At 47.5% G+C, this 22,625-nt stretch overlaps 1 protein-coding gene across 3 annotated transcripts in view; it reads left to right on the top strand.

The window, feature by feature from the left end:
* The window catches only part of VPS18 (VPS18 core subunit of CORVET and HOPS complexes), a 215,181-nt gene that overhangs the window by 33,660 nt on the left and 158,896 nt on the right, over positions 1-22,625 (top strand). Inside the window, exon 1 of one of the 3 annotated variants that reach the window (XM_073610192.1) lies at positions 6,964-7,181. The exons of the other annotated variants lie outside the window; for them this stretch is intronic. The gene's annotated coding sequence lies outside the window, so the exon portion shown is untranslated. Of the gene's footprint in view, positions 1-6,963; positions 7,182-22,625 lie in introns of those variants that run through there. 3 annotated transcript variants of the gene reach the window in all.

Raw genomic sequence — 22,625 nt, 5'->3', positions numbered from 1 at the left:
GGTTTTTTAGGCCATAGAGATGTTTGGAGCCACTCTGGTCTCTGATCAGCTCTATGGTCAGCTGGCTGAATCACCGGCTGCATTCTCAGGTTCCCTGTTGGGACAGGAGAGCCAGAGAAAAACACGGAAGACGGTGGGGGGGGGCATTCCCTCCCACGGCTTGTAAAAACAGTCTAGAGGCTAATTAGCCGCTAGGATTGCTTTTACATGAAAGCCGACCGCTGACTGAAAAGAATGATACCAAGATGATACCTAAACCTGCAGGCATCATTCTGGTATAACCATTCAAAGTCGTGAATGGCGTACCTGAAGACAAAAAAATGTTTAACAATAAAGCACAGTAAACGGTAAAGTATAAAAAATTGCATACCTGAAAAGCAAACATGATAAAACATAATAACAATAAAACATTGCAGAATAGAATACAGTAAAAAAGAGCATAACAAGAGAGAGAGAATAGAGAGAGAGAGAGAACAATAAAACGACAACTATTTTTTTTTATTTTATATATTTTTTTTTTTTTACACTTTTTTTGTAACTAACTTTTATAACGGTAACCGGTTCCAGGTTCGGGTCTCTCAAAATGCGATGGCATCTTGGGAGACCCTGTGAAAGTGTGCCTAGTCTGTGCAATGCTGTACCCTACGCTAATACTCAACTAATGAATGGTAGCGTTCAAAACATTCACCAATGCAAAGACCAGGATTGTCAGGACAGGAGGGACAATAATAGCGGGTGTCACGTCTATATCCGCACTTGCTGCAGACACGACATCTTTTTTGGGGGTTCGTTGGGTAGGGGTACTCGGGAGGACATAAAGAAAATGCCTCTCATGCAGCCGACTGCATTTGGTTGGGGATGTGAATGGGGGAAGTACGGGTGCTGCAGAAGTGGTGGGTTCCCAATTAGGATTGGCGAATGCAGCAGGGAAGGGCACTATGGGCACGACGGGCCTGTGTTTGTCTTTTTGGTGGAAGCGGGACACTACTTGTGCTTGCCACCTCACCAGCTTGAACTGCACTTATGGGACTCGCCACGTCACCAAGTGTTACTGCAGTGCTGGTTTGACTACGACCGGGGTGTACTAGGCCACTGGCGCTTGCCAGTTCAATAAAAAGCTACCAAAAAAACTGTTAGCGATCGCAGGGATCAGGACTGACTCTGTGAACGCTGCAGTTATGCGTTTAGTGTTTTGTAAGTGACAGTGATCGATCGATACTGCACTTGGGTGGGCCGGGCGGAGGGGCAAAACGCAGGTGCTAGCAGGTATCTGGGCTGATCCCGCTAACACTGTGTTTTTGGGAACCCTAAACTGCTGGGGACGCTAGTATAGATCTGATCGGATCAGATATTGATCCGATCAGATACTATACCACTAAGGGAGGCGTATGCTGTGTGCGTGGGTGTTAGCGGTACTGGCGCTAATCTGACGCTGCCTGGGGCGACGCATATCACCGCCGGGCGATCAGGGGGCTAAACCTTTATTCGGTAATAAACGTCAGGGTCTGCCCTGACACTAAAAAAAATAAACTAACTAACCAGCGTCACCCGTAACACTTATACGGTGATCAGTGGTGAAAGTGTTAACTAGGGGGCAATCAAGGGGTTAAAACATTTATTAGGTAGTATATGGGGGTCCCTGTCTCTATAAAACGCTGACGGCGAACCTAAATATTTAGGTCCCTAACTAGCGTCACCAGCGACACTAATACAGCGATCAGAAAAATGATCGCTTAGCGACACTGGTGACGGGGGGTGATCAAGGGGTTAAAACTTTATTAGGGGGGGTTAGGGGGGTGTCCTAGACCTAAAGGGGGCTAATATTCACTGTCCCAACACTGTAACTGTCACAAACTGACACCAATGCAGTAATCAGAAAAAAAAAAAAAAAACTGCTGGTGTCAGTTTGTGACAGGGAGGGGGGGTGATTGGGGGGGCATCGGGGGGGGGGATCGGGGTGTTTTGTGTGCCTGGCATGTTCTACTGTGTTGTGTAGTGTTGGTGCACTCACAGTGAAGTCTTCTCTCCTCGGCGCTGCAACGGAATACCGAGCCGAGGAGAGATGACATAATTTCCTTTGCTGCTGTTTAGCATACAGCAGCAAAGGAAGTGATCTGATTGGCCGGCGGCGATCGCGAGGGGGGGGCCACGAACGGATGGCCTCCCCTCACCTCTGATCGCCGCTGGACAAAAGACGACCGCCTCGGGCACCGGGGGGGGGGGTCCGATCGGACCCCCCACCCGCGGAAGGCAAATCACGTATATGTACGTGATTTTGCCTGTCCGTGCCACCTTGCCGACGTAAATCGGCGTGAGGCGGTCGTCAAGTGGTTAAACATAGTAAAAATATATAAATATATATATATATAATTTTTTTTAATGCAATCTGTGCCCAAAAAAATATATGCCGAAGCATGTCAGGGGCAAATTGCTCCTCTACCCATGCTTCGGCATATATGCTCTTCTCTTTTTTTTTTTTTTTTTTTTTTTTTTTTTTTGTGAAATCACCTTCTGCAGTGCTGGAGTCGCTGATTTACGTATCGTGAGAGCAAACACTGTTGCTGTCAAGATAGATAAATCAGTGCTACAGCAGAATGGCGTACATGAAAACAAAAAAAAAATGGTTAAAAATAAAACACAGTAAAGTATAAAAGAATTGCATACCTAAAAAGCAAACTTGATAAAACATAGTAACAATAAAACATTGCATTGTAGAATACAGTAAAAAAGAGCAGAACAATAGAGAGAACAATAAAACGACAACAATTTTTATATAAAATAAATTATATATAGGTTTATTTATTTATTTTTTTTCTACACTTATTTTGTAGTGTTTGTAAGGGTTCGGGTCTCCCAAAATGCGATGGCCTCTTTGGAGACCCTGTGAAATTGTGTCCTAGTCTGTGCAGTGCTGTACCCTATGCTAATACTCCACTAGTGTGTGGTAGCGTTAAAAAAAATTCATCAATGCAAAGACCAGGATGTCAGGACAGGAGGAACAATAATAGCGGGTGTCTACAGACACAACATTTTCTGTGGGGGGGCTCTTTGGTTAGGGGTACCAGGGAGGACACCCGGAAAATGCCTCTCGTGGATTGGGAAGTTGGGCCACAGCACCGTCTGGAAACAGAAGGGCTGTGATGATCTCTTCCTGGAATTTAAGGAAGGATCCAGATCGTCCTGAAGTTTTGTATAGCACATAAGCATTCAACAGAGCCAATTGAAATAAGTATACAGACACTTTTTTTTTTTTTTTTTTTTTTTTGTACCAGCGCCTGGCCTTACAGGCAACTAGGTACGACGCCAACGACTGGTTGTTGAGGTCCAACCGTCCCATATTAAGGTTATATTCGTGGACAAAGAGGGGTTTTTCCAACCCCAGTCGCCGTAGGAATTTGGACCATCGTGTCTGCGTGAAGGGAGCACAGAACGAAAACATTCTGATTTATCCTTCCACTTCACAGCGAGCAAATTATTACACTTCAAACAGCTTCTCTCCCCAGCCTAAGACGTGAATCTACAAGCCGCTGGGGTAAGCCCCGGCGATTAGATCGCATGGTGCCAAATGCGCCAATTCCATGATCAAACAAGTGACTAAAAATTGGCATGCTCATGTAATAATTGTCCGGATACAAGTGGTACCCCTTTCCGAATAAGGGTGACACCAACTCCCACACAATCTTACCAGCGCTCCCTATGTAGTCTGGGCAGTTCTCTGGCTCTACGCGATTATCTCTTCCCTCGTAAACCATAAAACCTATATGTATAGCCTGTGGCCCTGTCATACATCTTGACCCCATATCTGGCACGCTTGCTGGGATGATACTGTTTGAAAGACAAGTGGCCAGAAAACTTAATCAGGGACTCATGAATGCAGACAACTTGATTGGGAGTAAACAAGGCTGCAAACTGTTGGTTGAAGTGGTTTTCGAGAGGCTGAATTTTGTAGCGCTGAATGTTTTCAGGGTCCCCCCGAGGATGACAGAGTTCATTATCATTTAAGTGCATGAACCCCAAGATCTGCTCATATCATACCCTGGCCATGGAGGCAGAGAACACGGGCATATGATGAATTGGGTCAGTGGACCAATATGATCTCTACTCCAATCTTTTTTAGTTAGGCCCAAAAAGGTCTTAAATTCGGAAACCGTAATTGGTTTCCATTCTCTGAAAAGGGTCAGCTGGGGATTAGCGGCAATGATTTGACCAGCATACAAATTGTTTTGGTCCACAATAGATCTATAGAGATCTTCCGTGAAAAAACGCAAATAAAAATCAAGTGACGTAAAATGAACTGTTTCCATCTCAATTCTGGGTTGGCCAGTGAATGGGGGAAGTACGGGTGCTGCAGAAGTGGTGAGCTCCCAATTAGGATTGGCAAATGCAGCAGGAAGGGCACTATGGGCTCGACGGGCCTGTCTTTGTCTTCTTAGTGGTTGCGGGACACTAGTTGTGCTAGCCACCTCACCAGCTTGAACTGCACTTATGGGACTCTCCACGTGCTACTGCAGTGCTGGTTTGACTACAACCAGGGTGTACTAGGCCGCTGGTGCTTTCCAGTTCACCAGACAGATGAGCGGTACTAGTACTGGCTCTCTGCTCCATACGAGCTTGCACCTCAACAACAGCAGAAGAATGGGGTCGGGGTACGCCTGACCTTGGCAGGGACCACAACCCTGTCATCAGAGCTATCTGTCGGGGTGCAGCTGCTGTCTACTGGTTCGTATTCTGGTCCTAAATCTGACAGATGGGTGAGTTCCTCTTCACTATCTGTCATGCTCAGAAACGTGTAGGCCTCTTCACTAGTGTACCTTCGATTTGACATTTTGGTCTCTAAATTTTACTGGTACATTAGTGAGACTCGCAGGAAAAATAACTGACTGCCAGAGACGCTGGTTCAAACGTTACCAAAAAAACTGTTAGCGTTCGCAGAGATCAGGCCTGACTCTGCAAACACTGCAGTTAGGTGTGTTGTGTCTTTGTAAGTGACAGTGATCGATTGATACTGCACTTGGGTGGGCTGGGCTGGGCTGGGGTGGGCGGAGGGGCGCAGGTGCTAGCAGGTATCGGCTAATTCAGCTAACGCTATGTTTTTGGGAACCCTAAACTTTTGGGGATTCTAATAATAGTTCTGATCAGATCAAAGATATTGATCCGTTCAGACACTATACTACTAAGGGAGGTGTATGGTGCGTGCTCTGTCTGGTGCGACGCAGACCCTCACTGACGCTAAAACCGACTCATATCACCTGCCGGGCGATCAGGGAGTTAAATCTTTATTGGGTAATATACGGTGGGTGCCCTGACGCTATATAAAACAAACTAACCAGCGTCACCTGTAACACTAATACGATGATCACTGGTGACGGGGTGAAAGGGTTAACTAGGGGCAATCGGGGAGTTGCCTTTATTAGGTAATATATGGGGAAACCTGACGCTATAAAAACCTGACGGTGAAACTAATCAACTAACTGGCTAACTAGCGTCACCCGTGATACAAATACAGCGATCAGAAAAAAGATCTATTAGTGACACTGGCGACAGGGGGTGAAAGGGTTAACTAGGGGGCGATCAAGGGGTTAAGCCTTGTTTAGGGGTTACCCTAGACATTACGCTTAATACAGACACAAATTACACCAATGCAGTGATCAGTGAAAACTGCAATTCGTGACACAGTGACGGGGTTAACTGGGGGGACGATCGGGGGGTGGCAAGTGTTCCTATGTGTACAGGTGTTAGTGTAGTATTGTGCAACTGACGATAAGACGTCTTCTCTCCTCTCACTGGAATTGAAAAGACTCCACGAGGAGTCTTTACACTTACACAAACAGGGGAAGGATTTCATTTGTTAGGACTGATCAGCAGGTCAAGGCCATAAATCATTGGCCTGGCCCTGAGGACTGATCGGTCTGCTAATGAATCCGACTGCCGCAGGCACGGGGGGAGGGACGGACGGACGTACAGGTATGCCCCTTTGCCCACCTGTGCCATTTTGCCAACTTATATCGGCGCGTGGAGGTCGGCAAGTGGTTAAAAAAAAAAAACCTTGATACTTCTCTGCCCTCTGTAATGGTTTTGCACGGAGCAGCCTGATTCTCCTTTTCTGGAGTCCCTCGCCAGCACTTCTGGCTCCTTCTGCCTTCAGAGTGCCCCTGTAGCAAGGTAAAAAAAATTCTGCCTTTAGAATGACTCTTCCTTCTCCTATCCAGGACTACATTTCCCACGAGCTACTGCTCCTAACACATTTACATTCACAAGCGCTTTACTCACATGTATGGATGGTGTGCTGCACTGTATTTTCTGATATGTAATCATATAATCAAATAATCAAATAATGCATTCTGTATGCAGGCCAACTAATCGGCTGACCAACTAATTGATTATGAAAATAGTTGTCGAGTATTTTCCTGTGCAGGGAGCAGAAGTGTGGGAGAGGCCCAGCAGCAGGCATAGACAAGACAAGACTCTGCACAAGGAGAAAACAAAATTGGACTTGATAATGGAAGACTAGCAAAACAGAAAAAGTTTTGCACTGGATTACTGCACAGATCTGGGAAAAAAACACCAAGTAGCGCACCGAAGTTCAATTAATACACATGAATCTTGTAGTTAGATCACAGCTTTATAGCCCAACTCCCAGGCAAAAATTGATATTTCTTTATTGTACATCACAGGACTCAGAGCCTCAAGTATTTACTTAGTGGTTATGGGCCTACCTTCAGGTGTTGACACTGGTATAACCAATACAGGAAGTTGACTCCCCTATATAACCCCTCCTCCTTCCAGGAGTACCTCAGTTTTTTCGCCAGTGTCTAAAGGTGTTGGTCATGAGTGAAGATGTGCTCTGAGGCGCTCCCAAGGAGGGATCCATTCTGGATTTAAAAAACCTCCACAACCGGATCCATCCTCGCCACTGAGGCCATGGGATGGTACCAGGACCTCAATTCACGAACAAGGTTTTGCCTGTAAAGCTTCTTTGAGAGCTGGACCCTAGGAACCAGGACTCTTTTTGGTCTTGCTACATTACCTAAAGCTGTTTCTGAGGGGAGCTATACAGGTCCAAAGGAGTGGAACCCCTATTAAAAGGGACCCGGTCTTTGAAGGTTTAACTATGCTGCGTGCCATGATGGGTGAAGTTTGGATCTGTCTGTAAATCGTCAGTATCCTGCAGCGAGGAAAAGGTAAGGGAAGAGGCTAGGAGCTGTAAAAGGTGCCTATGCCTTTCCTTCCATATATTTAAAAGCTTTATGCCTTTAAAATGTCTCCTCTAGAGGGAGTAAGTTACACATACCTTAATACGATGCTTTCAGCAGCTCTGTGTCTGGCTATAACAGCCATGTGTGGTGGTCCCAGCAGCCGGGGGGGGGGGGGTTCTTGGTGAACAAATGGTGTCCCTCTTCTAGAGGAATCAAAGAAGGGGTACAGCAGTTACAAGAAGCAGCCATAGCACAGGTTAAGTACTCTGGTAGCCAGCGCAGCCTTGGGAGACTTCCTGACGGGCATGGGATTATATCCACAAGCCATCAGCTCAATCTTGAGTTTCTTGCTTCATATAAAAACATATTATGTATAATGGATAGCTACTATTACAAAAGCTATACATACTGCTGACAAAGATTCCCATCCTCCTCCCTCCCCTCTTGGAGAGGTGCGGTGGGCACTTCCAATTTTTTTTATATATATATCTCTTGCCCTCCATGTACTTATCTTGCTGGTTTTTAATGCTTCCCCAGCCTAATCTTACAGGCAATACACTCTGACATGTGGGGACAAAGTACCAGACGGCGTTGCAGGCTCTAGATGGCAATGCTGCCTCCTCCTCTGGTGTCTGTTTTTTCTTTCAAATGAAAAAGCATCGAGCTGGCACGCATGGACTGTTATGCTGAGCAGGAGGGGGCGGGTTTGCAAAGGGGCGTGTTCCTACAAAGACAGGCGGCGCTGTGTGCAGGATGTAGACGTCCACATGGAACACACAGCGCTAAGGGCGGAAGACGCTGAGGACGCCAATCAGGTTTTCACCTGATGCTTGTAACATAGACTCTGTCAGTTTCACAAGCTATAAACTGAAGAATGGAGTCTGTTACAGCCTAAGGAGACACAGGAGCGCTGGGCACGTGAGGGGTAAAGCAGGCATTTCCAGTACAGGAAACACTATTGTTATCAGCATTTTAAAACTGATCCTATGGTGACATTGTTTTCGTGTTAAAACTGGGGACGGAAAGTATTCAGACCCCCTTAAATTTTTCACTTTGTTATATTGCAGCCATTTGCTAAAATCATTTAAGTTCATTTTTTTTTCCTCAATGTACACACAGCACCCCATATTGACAGAAAAACACAGAATTGTTGACATTTTTGCAGGTTTATTAAAAGAGAAACTGAAATATCACATGGTCCTAAGTATTCAGACCCTTTGCTGTGACACTCATATGTTTAACTCAGGTGCTGTCCATTTCTTCTGATCATCCTTGAGATGGTTCTACACCTTCATTTCAGTCCAGCTGTGTTTTGATTATACTGATTGGACTTGATTAGGAAAGCCACACACCTGTCTATATAAGACCTTACAGCTCACAGTGCATGTCAGAGCAAATGAGAATCATGAGGTCAAAGGAACTGCCTGAAGAGCTCAGAGACAGAATTGTGGCAAGGCACAGATCTGGCCAAGGTTACAAAAAAATTTCTCCTGCACTTAAGGTTCCTAAGAGCACAGTGGCCTCCATAATCCTTAAATGGAAGATGTTTGGGACGACCAGAACCCTTCCTAGAGCTGGCTGTCTGGCCAAACTGAGCTATCGGGGAAGAAGAGCCTTGGTGAGAGAGGTAAAGAAGAACCCAAAGATCACTGTGGCTGAGCTCCAGAGATGCAGTCGGGAGATGGGAGAAAGTTGTAGAAAGTCAACCATCACTGCAGCCCTCCACCAGTTGGGGCTTTATGGCAGAGTGGCCCGACGGAAGCCTCTCCTCAGTGCAAGACACATGAAAGCCTGCATGGAGTTTGCTGAAAAACACCTGAAGGACTCTAAGATGGTGAGAAATGAGATTCTCTGGTCTGATGAGACAAGATGGAACTTTTTTTCTTAATTCTAATCGGTATGTGTGGAGAAAACCAGGCACTGCTCATCACCTGTCCAATGCAGTCCCAACAGTGAAGCATGGTGGTGGCAGCATCATGCTGTGGGGCTGTTTTTCAGCTGCAGGGACAGGACGACTGGTTGCAATCGAGGGAAAGATGAATGCGGCCAAGTACAGGGATATCCTGAACGAAAACCTTCTCCAGAGTGCTCAGGACCTCAGACTGGGCCGAAGGTTTACCTTCCAACAAGACAATGACCCTAAGCACACAGCTAAAATAACGAAAGGAGTGACTTCACAACAACTCTGTGACTGTTCTTGAATGGCCCTGACTTAAACCCAATTGAGCATCTCTGGAGAGACCTAAAAATGGCTGTCCACCAGCATTTACCATCCAACCTGGCAGAACTGCAGAGCATCTGCAAGGAGAATGGCAGAGGATCCCCAAATCCAGGTTTGAAAAACTTGTTGCATCTTTCCCAAAAAGACTCATGGCTGTATTGGATTAAAAGGGTGCTTCTACTAAATACTGAGCATAGGGTCTGAATACTTAGGACCATGTGATATTTCAGTGTTTCTTTTTTAATAAATCTGAAAAAATGTCAACAATTCTGTGTTTTTCAGTCAATACGGGGTGCTGTGTGTACATTTAATGAGGGGAAAAATGAACTTAAATGATTTTAGCAAATGGCTGCAATATAACAAAGGGTGAAAAATTTAAGGGGGTCTGAATACTTTCCGTCCCTACTGTATATTTTTACCTCTTGCTTTTGTGCTTTGCGCTATGACTTCCAGAGCTACCATAAAGGTGCCTAAGGTTCCACCCCCAGGCGCTGGGAACCCCAGTCATGCCGCCATACTGTCATCTCCAGAGTATCCAGAGATACCAGACATGGCAAGCCGGGGTGAGTCATTGAGAGCTAGCGGTGGTGCAACTGCTTCACACACTTCAGCCCCTGTATACGTGACTGAAGATGCATTCTCCTTGGCCCTGCAGGGCTTAGAAGGAAGATTAGTGGCTTTAATCGCATCCAGGTGGATGGGAAGCATCCTAGATCCCCCTCTCCCACCTTAAACTCTTTACAAGCAGTGGAGGGTCCAAGGGAATTGTGAGAACAAGATGAGGAATTACCCTCAGATAATCGAGAGGAAAGACAAGCCGGTTATTCCTCTGCAGAGGAAACAATACTTAATGTTTCAGCTTCACAGTCTGAAGTACAGAGCCTTACAGAGATGGTTCGCTCCGCTTTCATGCTACCCCTAACAGAGTTAACTGATGGTCCGGTCTCCTCCTTGGGTTCCCTGAAACCCTTACAGCCTTTTCATGCATTTCCTGTCCACGCATTACTAGAAAAGCTTATACCGAATGGGATAATCCGGATAAGCATATTTCTCCAAGCGTCTTCCAGGACAGCCCATGAGACCTTGGGCTCCTCCTACCAGGACAGGAAACACATTACCCCCACCAGATAAAAGGGCGATACTCCAGGCCCCATGTCAGTTATTTGTGTTTCCTCCGGACGGGGGGTAACATGTTCCTGGAACCTGGTCCCCTAGGTCTCATGAGCAGGGGCTCTATAGGACTGTTTTTGGGGCATATCCCTAACCTTTTCCTCTGCCAGAAGCAGCATCTCCGCTGGGAAAGTTGGCTGTGCTGCTGTCCCCTGTCCTCAGTGCTTGGAGAGGACCAGGACCGGTGTTATGTCGGGCCCCAAGCGCAGTGCATTGCACTAGAGCTCAGCAGAGTGGCGGTGTCCTTTTCCCTGCCGACAGCATGGCTGATCTGTTCAGGGGAAAGAGGAAGCCGCGGAGCTACTGCGCTCCAAGCTGGCCCACAGGAAGTGCCTGGAGAGGGTCACTTCTGGGGCATTTGACGTCACCATCGGACGCCGGTTCCAGTCTCCAGAAACTGTGCCAACAGGGGACACTGGTTGCTGGTGTTCTTGTTGTAAAGCAGCCAGGCTGTGGACAACCAAGAGGGGCAGGATGGATCCTTCAGCAGTACCTGCACAGGCAGCGGATGCAGTGTCCAACACCAGCACCTCACAGGTAAGCCTGGGGTGTTTTGTCACCATCTTGCTATCCCTGTGAGTGTTCCCTTCCCTTCCCCTCCCCCCCCCTCTATAGTAGTGAGTGTAAGGGGACACATTTCCTCCCTCCTGCACGTGGTTATGAAGTGATTGGGTGGCTTATAATTGCATGGTGGGTGGGTCTTTTTATTTTTGTCTTGCAGACCAAGACTCCAGGACAAGGCCCAAGCGCAGCCACCAAAGAGAAAATGTGCGGTTTGCGCAAACAAATTGAGCTCCTCATGAAGCAAAGCAGTTTGTCGCACATGTATAGAAGGCCTAGTAAAAGATGACCCGGTAGCCTCCTGTCAGAAAATGTTAACTTCTGTCAGAGATGAGCTTGCGTCCACCTTAAGCTCTTTTAAAATACTAATTGACAAGCTTCAAACGCCAGCTGAGGGTCCGTCTTCAATTAGAGCTTCAGTCAGTAGCACTCCACAGCAGGCGGAGAGTAAAGACTCTAAAGCTGAAGTTAGATCTACCCGTTCTTCTCCAGAAGAATCGAGGTCACATAGGGATCCCAGGGATAGAGAATCCACAAGGGGCTCCAGGTTTAAGTTATCTTTAGAGGATGTTGATGACTTATTAAAGGCTATCTATACTATTTAAAAGAGGAAGAGGTTCAATTATCTAAACATGATCTTATGTGTAAGGGTTTGCATAAGAAGAAGTCTAGAGTTTTTCCAGTACGTAGTTCCCTGATTGATACTATCAAACTGGAGTAGGAAAATCCAGAGAGAAAACCTTTCTTTTCTGGTAACCTAAAAAGGAGGTTTCCTTTTTGATGAGGACTCAGCGCAGCCGTGAAACAAGAATCCTAAGTTGGACGCACCTCTTTCAAAGGTTTCAAAAAACTCCGACCTAGCGTTTGATGATATGGGCGCGCTTAGGGATCCGATGGACAAAAGAGGCGATATCCTTCTCCACAGAGCCTGGGATTCTGCTATTGGGAATCTCAAACCCGCTCTGGCCTCCACATGTGTAGCCAGAAATCTGGAGGTGTGGTTGACTCAGATTCAAACTCATTTGTCGGCTGGTATTTCTAGAGAGCAGATTTTGAAGTCCTTCCCTCTCCTTTTTAAGGCAGTAGGATTTTTGGCTGATTCTTCCGCTGAGTCGGTAAGAATGACAGCCAGGACTTTGGCCTTAGTGAATTTGGGGCAGATGAAAACCTGGGCAGATGATTCAGCCTCCAAGTTGCGCCTTTTGTGGTCTTCCCCTTACGGGTGATCATCTTTTTGGCCCAGGACTGCAGGAGGCACTGGAACGCCCGGCTGATTTGGGGGGGGGCGTTTCCAGAGAAAAAGAAAAACCCAACAGCCAGAAAGGTGTTGTGTGTGTGTGTGTGTTTTTTTTTTTTTTTTTTTTCGTGGCCAAGATAGGCAGCAAGGACCTAGAGAAAAGGACAACAGGCCCAAAAAGCATTGGCCGGGGCACAAAGGCAGAGGTAAAGGGGGAGTGGGGTCTTTTTTAATCCTCCTCAACAACCCGCCAAGCCACAGTGACTTGGGTCCCCCAGTGGGAGGAAGATTGAGGTCCTTTCTCCCACAATGGGCGGCAGTCACCTCAAGTCCCTTCATCCTGGACCTAGTGACCAATGGGTACAGGCTGGAATTTTCTCGCCAACCACCGGACCGGTTTTTGGTCACCTTTCCTCCCCGAGATCGAGAGAAAGCGAAGGCTCTGGGTCTCCAAATTGGAGACTTATTGGATCAAAAGGTCCTGATTCCTGTTCTCCGGCCAGACCAGGGCAAGGGATTTTATTCCCATATATTTGTCATCAAAAAGCCATCAGGGAAGTATCGGCTTATCCTGAACCTCCAGTCTTTAAACCATTCAATCAGATACATGCATTTCCAGATGGAGACGGTATTCACAATCAAAAACCTGCTTTACCCAAACTCATACTCATGGCCACTTTGGATTTGAGGGATGCTTACCTTCACATCCCGATCCATCCATCCTTTCAGAGATTCTTAAGACTAGCAGTCAGGATGGGAACAGAGACTCGGCACTTTCAGTATCAGGCCCTCCCCTTCGGTATGTCCTCAGCCCCACACATTTTTACAAAGGTGTTGGGGGAGGCACTGGCTCGGGTAAGGTTGAAAGTGATAACGATTATCCCCTACCTGGACGACCTCCTTGTAGTGGCAGAATCATACTAAATGGTTGTTAGCGGATCTCCAGACGGTGCAAGACTTCCTACAGTCCCTAGGCTGGTTAATAAACGTAGAGAAGTCGTCCTTGATTCCGGCCCAGAAAGTGACATATCTGGGATACGCCTTTTGCTCGGTAGACCAGAACGCTTTTCTTCAACAGGAGAAGACTACAAAAATGATCCAAACTATGTCAGCATTACAGACCAACCAGTCAGTCTCGCTGAGACAGGTTTCGAGAGCAGTGGGTCTGATGACCTCATGCTTTCCCGCAGTACCATGGACAAGATTTCATCTACGTCCATTACAACTGTTTCTATTAAGGAACTGGGACGGAAACGCAGGGTCCCTGGAGTCAAGGGTCTGGCTACCCGCCAGGGTAAAGAGAAGCTCGTGGAGGACAAACCTGCACCCAACAAAGGGTCTCCCATGGTCCATTCCTATATCCCAGAGGATCACTACGGATGCAAGTTCCTGGGGATGAGGAGCTCCCCTCAGCAACGCAGTGGCACAAGGAGAGTGGTCCTCGAGGGAAGCAAGTGCTTCATCCTATCAGAGCTGCTAGCAGTTATGAGAGCCTTGCAGTAATTTCACATGGAACTCAAGGGGCACAATCTCCAGATTCTTTCCGACAATATCGCGACAGTCGCATACCTCAACAAACAGGGAGGCACAAGGAGCTGGATACTTCAATCTATTGCCCAGGAGATTTTATCTTGGGCAGAAGGGAATCTAGCTTCAATTTCAGCCGTGCACCTGAAGGGGACACAAAATTGTCTGGCAGATTATCTCAGCTGCTTCCGGGTAGATCGGGACAACTGGTCCCTTCATCCCGAAGTTTTTGCGGATCTCACCAACAGATGGGGATGTCCCGAAGCAGACCTGTTCGCAAATCGGAACAACCGCAATCAGAGCGGTTCTTTTCCTTGAACCAGCAGATCAATCATTGGGGATCGATGCTCTGGCGAATCCGTGGCCATTCGGCCTCTGTTACGCCTTCCCACCGATCAGACTTATTCCGGAAGTGCTCCGGAAGTTTCTTCTAGAAGAAACGGATCTCATCCTAATCGCCCCTTTCTGGCCCAAGAGGCAATGGTTTTCCCTGCTACAGACTCTGGTCTTGGAGCCTCCACTGAATCTTCCAAAGAGAGTAGATTTACTATCGCAGGGTCCAGTGTCGCACCCACAGGTGGTTTCCTTAAACTTGACGGCTTAGTATCTGAAGAAAAGATACTGAGCGCCCAGGGATTCTCTGACAAGGTAGTCAAGACTCTGGTAAATTGCAGAAAACCAGTCGCTAGAGCCATATATTCCAAGGTTTGGAAAAGATTTATCTCATGGTTATCTGAAAATCAACGATTATCTCATGATATCCCTTCAATTTTGGAATTTTTTCAAGAGGGTGTCGACAAAGGTCTTTCTGTTAGCTGCTGCCAGTACCTTTTAAGGTACTATCAGTGTGTTCCTCCAGTTTTCTCTCCTGGAAAATCCGACTGCAGGCAGATTTTTCAAATCAATTTCTAGGGCCAGACCACTAGTGGTGAGATGTTTTCCAACTTGGGACCTGTCCCTAGTACTTCAAACACTGGTTGAATTTCCTTTTGAGCCTCCTAGATCAGAGAGATGCAATTAGCGGACCTCCAGCTGTTGCAAAACTACAAGCCCCATCATGCCTCTGCCTCTAGGTGTCATGCTTGTGGCTGTCAGTCTTGCTATGCCTCATGGGACTTGTAGTTCTGCAACAGCTGGAGGTCCATAATTGCATATCCCTGTTATAGATAATATTTCAGTTGGGTTACTTACATTAAAAACTGTTTTTCTTGTAGCTGTTACCTCAGCTCGTAGGGTAAGTGAGTTGCAGGCCCTATCAGTGAGGGAGCCTTTCCTCGCAATTTTTGAGGAGCGAGTTGTTTTAAGAACCGATCCAGGTTTTTTGCCCAAGGTGGCCAGTACATTCCACAGATCCCAGGACATTGTGCTGCCAACCTTTTGCAGTTTGCTACAGGGCGACCAGGAAAGAAAGTTTAGTTTTTTAGACGTGTGAAGGATTCTCCTTGTCTATCTTGAGGTCACCAAGACCTTTAGAGTAACTGATGCCTTGTTTGTCCTTTTTTGTTTTTTTCAGGAGTTCACAGGGGAAATAGTGCATTTAAAGCCACATTGGCTAGATTTTTTTTTATTTATTTATTTCAGGTACTTGTATAGCGCCGTCAATTTACGCAGCGCTTTACATATACATTGTACATTCACATCAGTCCCTACCCTCAAGGAGCTTACAATCTAAGGTCCCTAACTCACATTCATACATACTAGGGACAATTTTAGACAGGATCCAATTAACCAGCATGTCTTTGGAGTGTGGGAGGAAACCGGAGTACCCGGAGGAAACCCACGCAGGCACAGGGAGAACATGCAAACTCCAAGCAGGTAGTGTCGTGGTTGGGATTCGAACCAGTGACCCTTCTTACTGCTAGGTGAGAGTGCTACCACTACACCACTGTGCCGCCCTGTGCGGCTAGATGGATAAAGCAAGCTATCTCTGAAGCTTACAAAATAAGGGAAGTTCCTCCACCTTTTGTTACTGTGCACTTAACTAGAGCCTTGTCTACGTCTTGGGCTGAGAGGGCTAGTGCCTCACCGGAACAAATTTGCAGGGCTGCCACATGGTCCAGTTACTCGACCTTCATTAAACATTATCACCTGAATCTCCTATCCGCTCAGGAGCAGGTGTTTGGTCGTAAGGTCCTTCAGGCAGTTGTCCCTGCCTAGACTGGTAAGTTCTGGCTCATCGTCTCATGGGCTGTCCTGGAAGACACTTGGAGAAAAGCTGAGTTAGACTTACCGGTAACTCCTTTTCTGAGAGTCTTCCAGGACAGCCAGATTCCCACCCGGTTTTGTCTGAAGTTATGTTTATTATGCATATGTTTTGCAGGGGTGTCCTACGGTTCTTGAGAAGACTGACATGAGGCCTGGAGGACCACCCTTTTATCTGGTGGGGGTAATGTGTTTCCTGTCCTGGTAGGAGGAGCCCAAGGTCTCATGGGCTGTCCTGGAAGACTCTCAGAAAAGGAGTTACCGGTAAGTCTAACTCAGCTTTTTTCCAGTCATCTTCCAGGATGGCACACCTAAGATGATGGTCTCACCTGACAGGAAACGCAATCAACAACAGAGTTTAAAAGGCCCCACCCTTCCCTCTGTCCCTCAATTATTGATTGTGTTTCCCACAGGGTGGCAGCGAAACCATTTATTTCTTTATTTTCTTAGACCAAGGTCTGGGACCGAGGTCTCCCCCTGGGATATCAGACCTAGAGCAGCCAGTGGTGACTGTGGGGTCTGATAGGGCTCTGCTCTTTCCAGGGGGGGCATTTCCCTCTTGCTTCTTAAAGGAAGACTCGGGGGGGGGGGGGGGGGTACAAGAAGAACCCCCCCCCCGAGAAACTGGTGGCACTAGGACACTGTGAGAGTGTCCATAACCCCAGGGACCTTACATCCCACTCTCTCCTCCTACCAGATAGTGGTGGATGGTAAGGAGGGGCCGCCCGAGTATCCCCCGTTTGCTGGGAGGGAGTCCATGATGCTGGCTGCATGATGTCTTGGCTCAGCTGTGACTAGTGAGGCTGGGGAATCTCCTTCTCCCACCTAGGCCGTATCGGTGTTATCCGGCCGCTACTGTGCATGTCCGGATCTCGGTACGGCACGCTTGTGTGACATCATTACCGGCAACTCCTGACTACAACAAAATGGGGGCGAGCGTGTACAAAGGCGGTAACGGAGCTGGGGTCCACGGTCCTGTGTCCCCCAATCTACCTGGAGCGACCCTACCTGAAGGTTGATCAACTAGTAAGGATGGAAAAGGAGGACCGACCGAATTTGACAGCTTCAGAAGTCACCACAGGGGGTGAGTGATCCAGCTGGCGTGGGAAGGAGATTTGGGGTGGCCCTATTTCCCCCTCCCCCACAGGATACCCGGAGGGTAATGGCTAAAATGGGTTTTTTATTGTCCTTTACAGAGATTACATAGTTATAGTATAGTTAAAAAATATCGTACAATCCAATATACCCAATTCCATACCCACAGTTGATCCAGAGGAAGGCAAAAAACCCCAGCAGAGCATGCTCCAGTTTGCTACAGAAGGGGAAAAAATTCCTTCCTGATCCTCAGAGGCAGTCGGATTTTCCCTGGATCAACTTTACCTATAAATGTTAGTACCCAGTTATATTATGTACATTTTAGGAAAGTATCCAGGCCTTTCTTAAAGCAATCTACTGAGCTGGCCAGAACCACCTCAGGCGGGAGTCTATTCCACATTTTCACAGCTCTTACTGTGAAGAAACCTTTCCGTATTTGGAGATGAAATCTCTTTTCTCTAGGCGTAAAGAGTGCCCCCTTGTCCTCTGTGTTGACCGTAAAGAGAATAACTCAACACCAAGTTCACTATATGGACCCCTTATATATTTGAACATGTTGATCATATCCCCCCTTATTCTCCTTCTCGAGTGAATAAATTCAGTTCCTCTAATCTTTCCTCATAGCTGAGCTCCTCCATGCCTCTTATCAGTTTGGTTGCCCTTCGCTGCACTTTCTCCAGTTCCCTGATCTCCTTTTTGAGAACTGGTGCCCAAAACTGAACTGCATATTCCAGATTAGGTCTTACTAATGATCTGAACAGGGGCAAAATTCTCTCTCTCTCTCTCTCTCTCTCTCTCTCGCTCTCGCTCTCGCTCTCGCTCTCGCTCTCGCTCTCGCTCTCGCTCTCGCTCTCGCTCTCGATTGGCATTTCATGCTGTTGAGTTTATGATCTACCAAAACCCCCAGATCCTTCTCCACTATGGATTCCCCTGTTTGTGCTCCCCCTAGTATGTATGATGCATGCATATTCTTAGCCCCCAAGTGCGTAACTTTACATTTCTCAAAATTAAACCTCATCTGCCACAACCTCATCGCCCAATTAGAGAGTGCATTGAGGTCGGCTTGTAAATTGGAGACATCCTGTAAGGACGTTATTCAAATACATAGCTTGGTGTCATCTGCAAAGACAGAAATGTTACTTTTGATCACGTCCACAGCCACCCCTCTGTCCAAGGTTTTACTTACCGCTTCATAAAAAAGAAATCAGGTTTGTCTGACAACTCCTGTCTTTCATGAATCCATGCTGTCTGTTGCTTAAAATGCTTTTCTCCAGCAAGAATTGGTCTATGTGGTCTTTAAACGCTCCAGTATCTTCCCGACTTGAATTGATTGAATGCCCTGCCCAGGGGACGGCCAGTAGGACTAAGTCCAAAGCCATCTCAAAATCAAGGCGTTGTGGGTACTGTAATGAGAAACTCCCACAGGACCACAAGCCTTTTTGCTTTAAATGCATCTATAAATTAGCGGGCAAGGAAACAGCGCGAGCTGTGAAGGAATGCAGTGCGCTACAGTCTGAGATGCTAGCAACCCTCCAGTCCTTTAGCACTACAGTCGAGAAGTGGCAGGTAGAACACCCTTCCAGTAGGGAGAGCTCCCCCCTCTCAGGAGGGGATGTCTACCAGTAATACTGGGGGGTCCCAAGAACCGGCCCCCTATTGTTCAGATGAGGAGAAGGGACAGGACTCAGAGCAGAGCTTTCGGGCAGAAGAAGAGGTTTCTGTCCAGGATAGCCAGGTAGAGGCTATGCCTGGGAGACATCTCTTCTCAGCTGAAGACATGTAGGGTCTTCTCAAGGCAATCTATGCATCTGAGGACAATCAGTTGCCGTCCACTCAGGTCTCGGCTCAAGATAAGGTATATAGGGGACTGGGCAAGCCGCAGACTAAGACTTTTCCATTGCACCAATCCCTTAAGGATATAATCCTAAGGGAATGGAGGGAGCCTGAGCGCAAGGTAATAAAACTTAAGACCTGGAAACGTAGATGCCCCTTTTAAGGATGAGGAGGAGGAGAAATTCTTTAAAGTCCCACGCTTGGATGCTTCTTTGGCACAAGTATCCAAACGATCGGACCTCTCCTTTGAGGATTCCGGCAACATCCAGGATCAGATGGATAAAAAATCTGAAACCTTGTTGCGCAGAGCTTGGGATGCCAATGCTGCAGCTTGGGTCCAGCATTTGCCTCCGTCTGTGTTGCCAGAAACGCAGATGCATGGGTCAACAGGTGGATGGACCATGTCTCGCTTAAAAACAAATCCAAGGAGGTAGTAGATTCTCTGGAGGTTATTGGGAAAGCTTTTTTGGCAGATGCTGCTGTAGGAACAGTGAGAACAACTGCAAAGTCAGAGGCTCTACTAAACTCCGCCAGAAGAGCCCTTTGGGTAAAAACATGGGATGGAGATTTTACCTCTAAGTCCCGACTCTGCGGTATACCGTTTGAGGGCTCCCTGCTCTTCGGCTCTGGCCTAGAACAGGTCCCGTCCTGATCCACAGAAAAGGGCAAGAAATTCCCTACAAAACCCAAGAGGGATAAAGTGAAGACATTTTTTCGAGGGGCCCACTGCAAAAAGCCAGTTTAAGGGTAAAAAGGAGCAGAGGAAAATGTGGGGGTTCGGTAAGGGCAAGTAAAAAAGGTGGAATCCTTTTTTCCGGGTCCGGACCTTCCAACAATGAAGCCAAATGGCGCCACCATAAAGGTTGGTGGAAGGCTCTCGTGGTTCCTCCCCCCCAATGGGAGAAGATCACACGGAGTCCTTACATCCTAAATCTTGTAAGAGAGGGTTACAGGTTGGAGTTCCTGTCACCCCCCTCCAAACTTCCTCATTACCTGTCTCACCAAGGACCCACTGAAAGCAAGGGGCCTTTTGGGGAGTGTCTGCGAGCTTGCAGAACAAGAGGTCATTGTTCCTGTTCCCGTGAGTCGGATTGCCCTAGGGTTTTATTCCCACGTTTTTGTGGTTCCGAAACAATCGGGCAAATTTCGGCTGATTTTTTTTAATCTACGGAAGCTGAACCAGTACTTGCTATACAAGAAGTTCCGGATGGAGAGTATCTATACAGTCAGAAGACACCTTCAAAGGGGAGTCTTCATGATCACATTAGATCTGAAAGATGCTTATTTGCATGTCCCCATTGCCCCGGGACATCAGAAGTACCTGCGTTTTGCAGTACGGACAGAGCAGGGTGTCCAGCACTGGCAGTTCAGGGCACTCCCCTTCGGCCTAGTGGCCAGTCCGAGAATCTTTACCAGGGTTCTCGCTGAGGTGGTGTCTTTTCTGCACTTCCAGGGGATAGCCTTGATCCCGTACTTGGACGATATGCTGATTTACAGCCCAGCCCTAGAACAGCTCCGGTCAGACCGAGACACAGTGTTGTCCACTCTAGATTACCTGGGTTGGATGGTCAGCCGGGATAAGTCCTCCCTGGATCTCTCTCAGTCCAAGGTGTACCTAGGGTACTGGGTAGACTCGGTGGCCCAAAGTTTTTCTTCCTCTAGAAAAAATCTCAAAGGTACAGGGAATGGTGTCAGCTCTCCACGAGACCGGAGAGTCCTCTCTAAGGACCATTATGAGAGTGCTGGGGCTTATGTCATCCTGCATCCCAGCAGTCCCCTGGGCCCAGCTGCACTCTCGGGGGTTCCAGGGATTCCTTCTCTCCTCCTGGGACGGGAGAAGAGAATCCCTGGACATGAGTACATCTCTTAGGAGAGGTGAGAAACTCCCTAGACTGGGGGCTCAGTCCGATCAACCTATCTGGGGTCGGACATGGACACAGCAAGATCCACTAAGAGTAACAATGGATGCAAGTGGCTGGGGAGCTCACTTGGGAGATCGCTATGCCCAGGATCCCTGGGACCAGAAGCAAAGCAAAGCTTCCTCCAATTTCAGGGAGCTTCTGGCAGTCGGAAAGGCAGTAAACTTTTTGGAGAACCAGGTCCAAGGGAGGGAAGTACAAATCTTTTCGGACAACGCGGTGGTGGTGGTGACCTACCTGAGTCACCAAGGAGGGACAAGGTCCAGCAGGTTAATGATGCTGACTCAGGAGATCCTGGGGGAAGCAGAGAAGAATATTCTCTCTGTCTCAGCAGTCCATATAAAAGGGTCCCTCAGGGGGTTGGAGCTAGCAGCGGACATGTGAGCAGCTCTTCACAGGAGCTCCGGCCGGGACATAACATATTGCCTATATCCTGAATGTCAGAGACACGGATCCTTTACAATATCGGCACCCTCTTACTCACCGGACCCTACAGATCATTAGGGTATGGTTAAATACGGGCCGGCATCCATGGAACTGGCCGCGGAGTGTTTATCCCGCTATGCCTGGGGAGTCCAAGATGGCGGCGCGCACGAGGCAGCAGACCAGGGCCCCAGAAAAATACAGCGGATCTGACAGATCATCCCCACACTCTGTGAAGGTAAGCCCGCTGCCCCGCAGATCTCCGGGTAGGATAAGAGGCTTATCCCTGGACAGACTCCCCTGTGCTGATACAAGAGATACGGAGTCAGCAGACGGTGCAGAGGAACCCTCTTTAAAGCAAATTATGGAGGCTATTTACAGCTGCCAAACTACTTTGACTGAACATATTGATGTGATGAGGGCAGAAATGTCCTTTCTGAAACAGGATGTGCAGACCATTAGAGAGAGGGCCTTGGAAGCTGAGCAAAGAATTAGTGACATGGAGGATGTGGTGCGTCCTATGGAAGATAAGGTACAACATCTACATAGAGAAATCAATGCCCACACAGATAAGCTGGGAGACATGGAAGACAGACAAAGGAGGAACAATGTCCGTTTTGTAGGTTTCCCTGAAAAAGCTGAGGGAACGCAGCCGGAAGATTTTTTAGAGCTTTGGCTTAAAGATAATATGGCTGACACTACTTTCTCCCACTTATTCACCATGGAAAGGGCACACAGGATTCCTTCTAAACCTCCTCCTCCTGGAGCACATCCGATCCCTATGATTGCACGCATTTTACACTTCAGGGATCGGGAAGGCATACTTAGAGCAGCTCGCACTGGAGGTGAATTGCAATACAATGGGAATCGCATTTCCATCTATCCAGACTTTTCTGCGGCCACGCAGAAACAAAGCTAGCTTCATCCATGTTAAAAAAAAAAAGACTCTGAGACTTGCAACTTACTTACAGTATGCTGTACCCAGCGAAACTAAGAGTGGTGGATGGAGGAAAGATGTCGTTCTTTAACAATCCTACGGAGGCCTCTAGATGGCTGGATACCAGAGGGCGTCGCAGCCCAGATGAACACCGGTAAATGAATAAGGGAATAATTGCTGAGTACACATGATGTTTGTTACGGGGCACCCTATACCAGCGTGTAGAGATGACCATGCTCATAATATCTTCTGATACTACAATGCTATGGCGTAACGCCCCGCCTGGATCGACATACAGTATATA

The sequence above is a fragment of the Aquarana catesbeiana genome, linkage group LG13, assembly GCF_042186555.1.
Source record: "Aquarana catesbeiana isolate 2022-GZ linkage group LG13, ASM4218655v1, whole genome shotgun sequence".
In the NCBI taxonomy this organism is placed as follows: Eukaryota; Metazoa; Chordata; class Amphibia; order Anura; family Ranidae; genus Aquarana; species Aquarana catesbeiana.
This window is presented reverse-complemented; position numbering and strand designations above follow the sequence as displayed.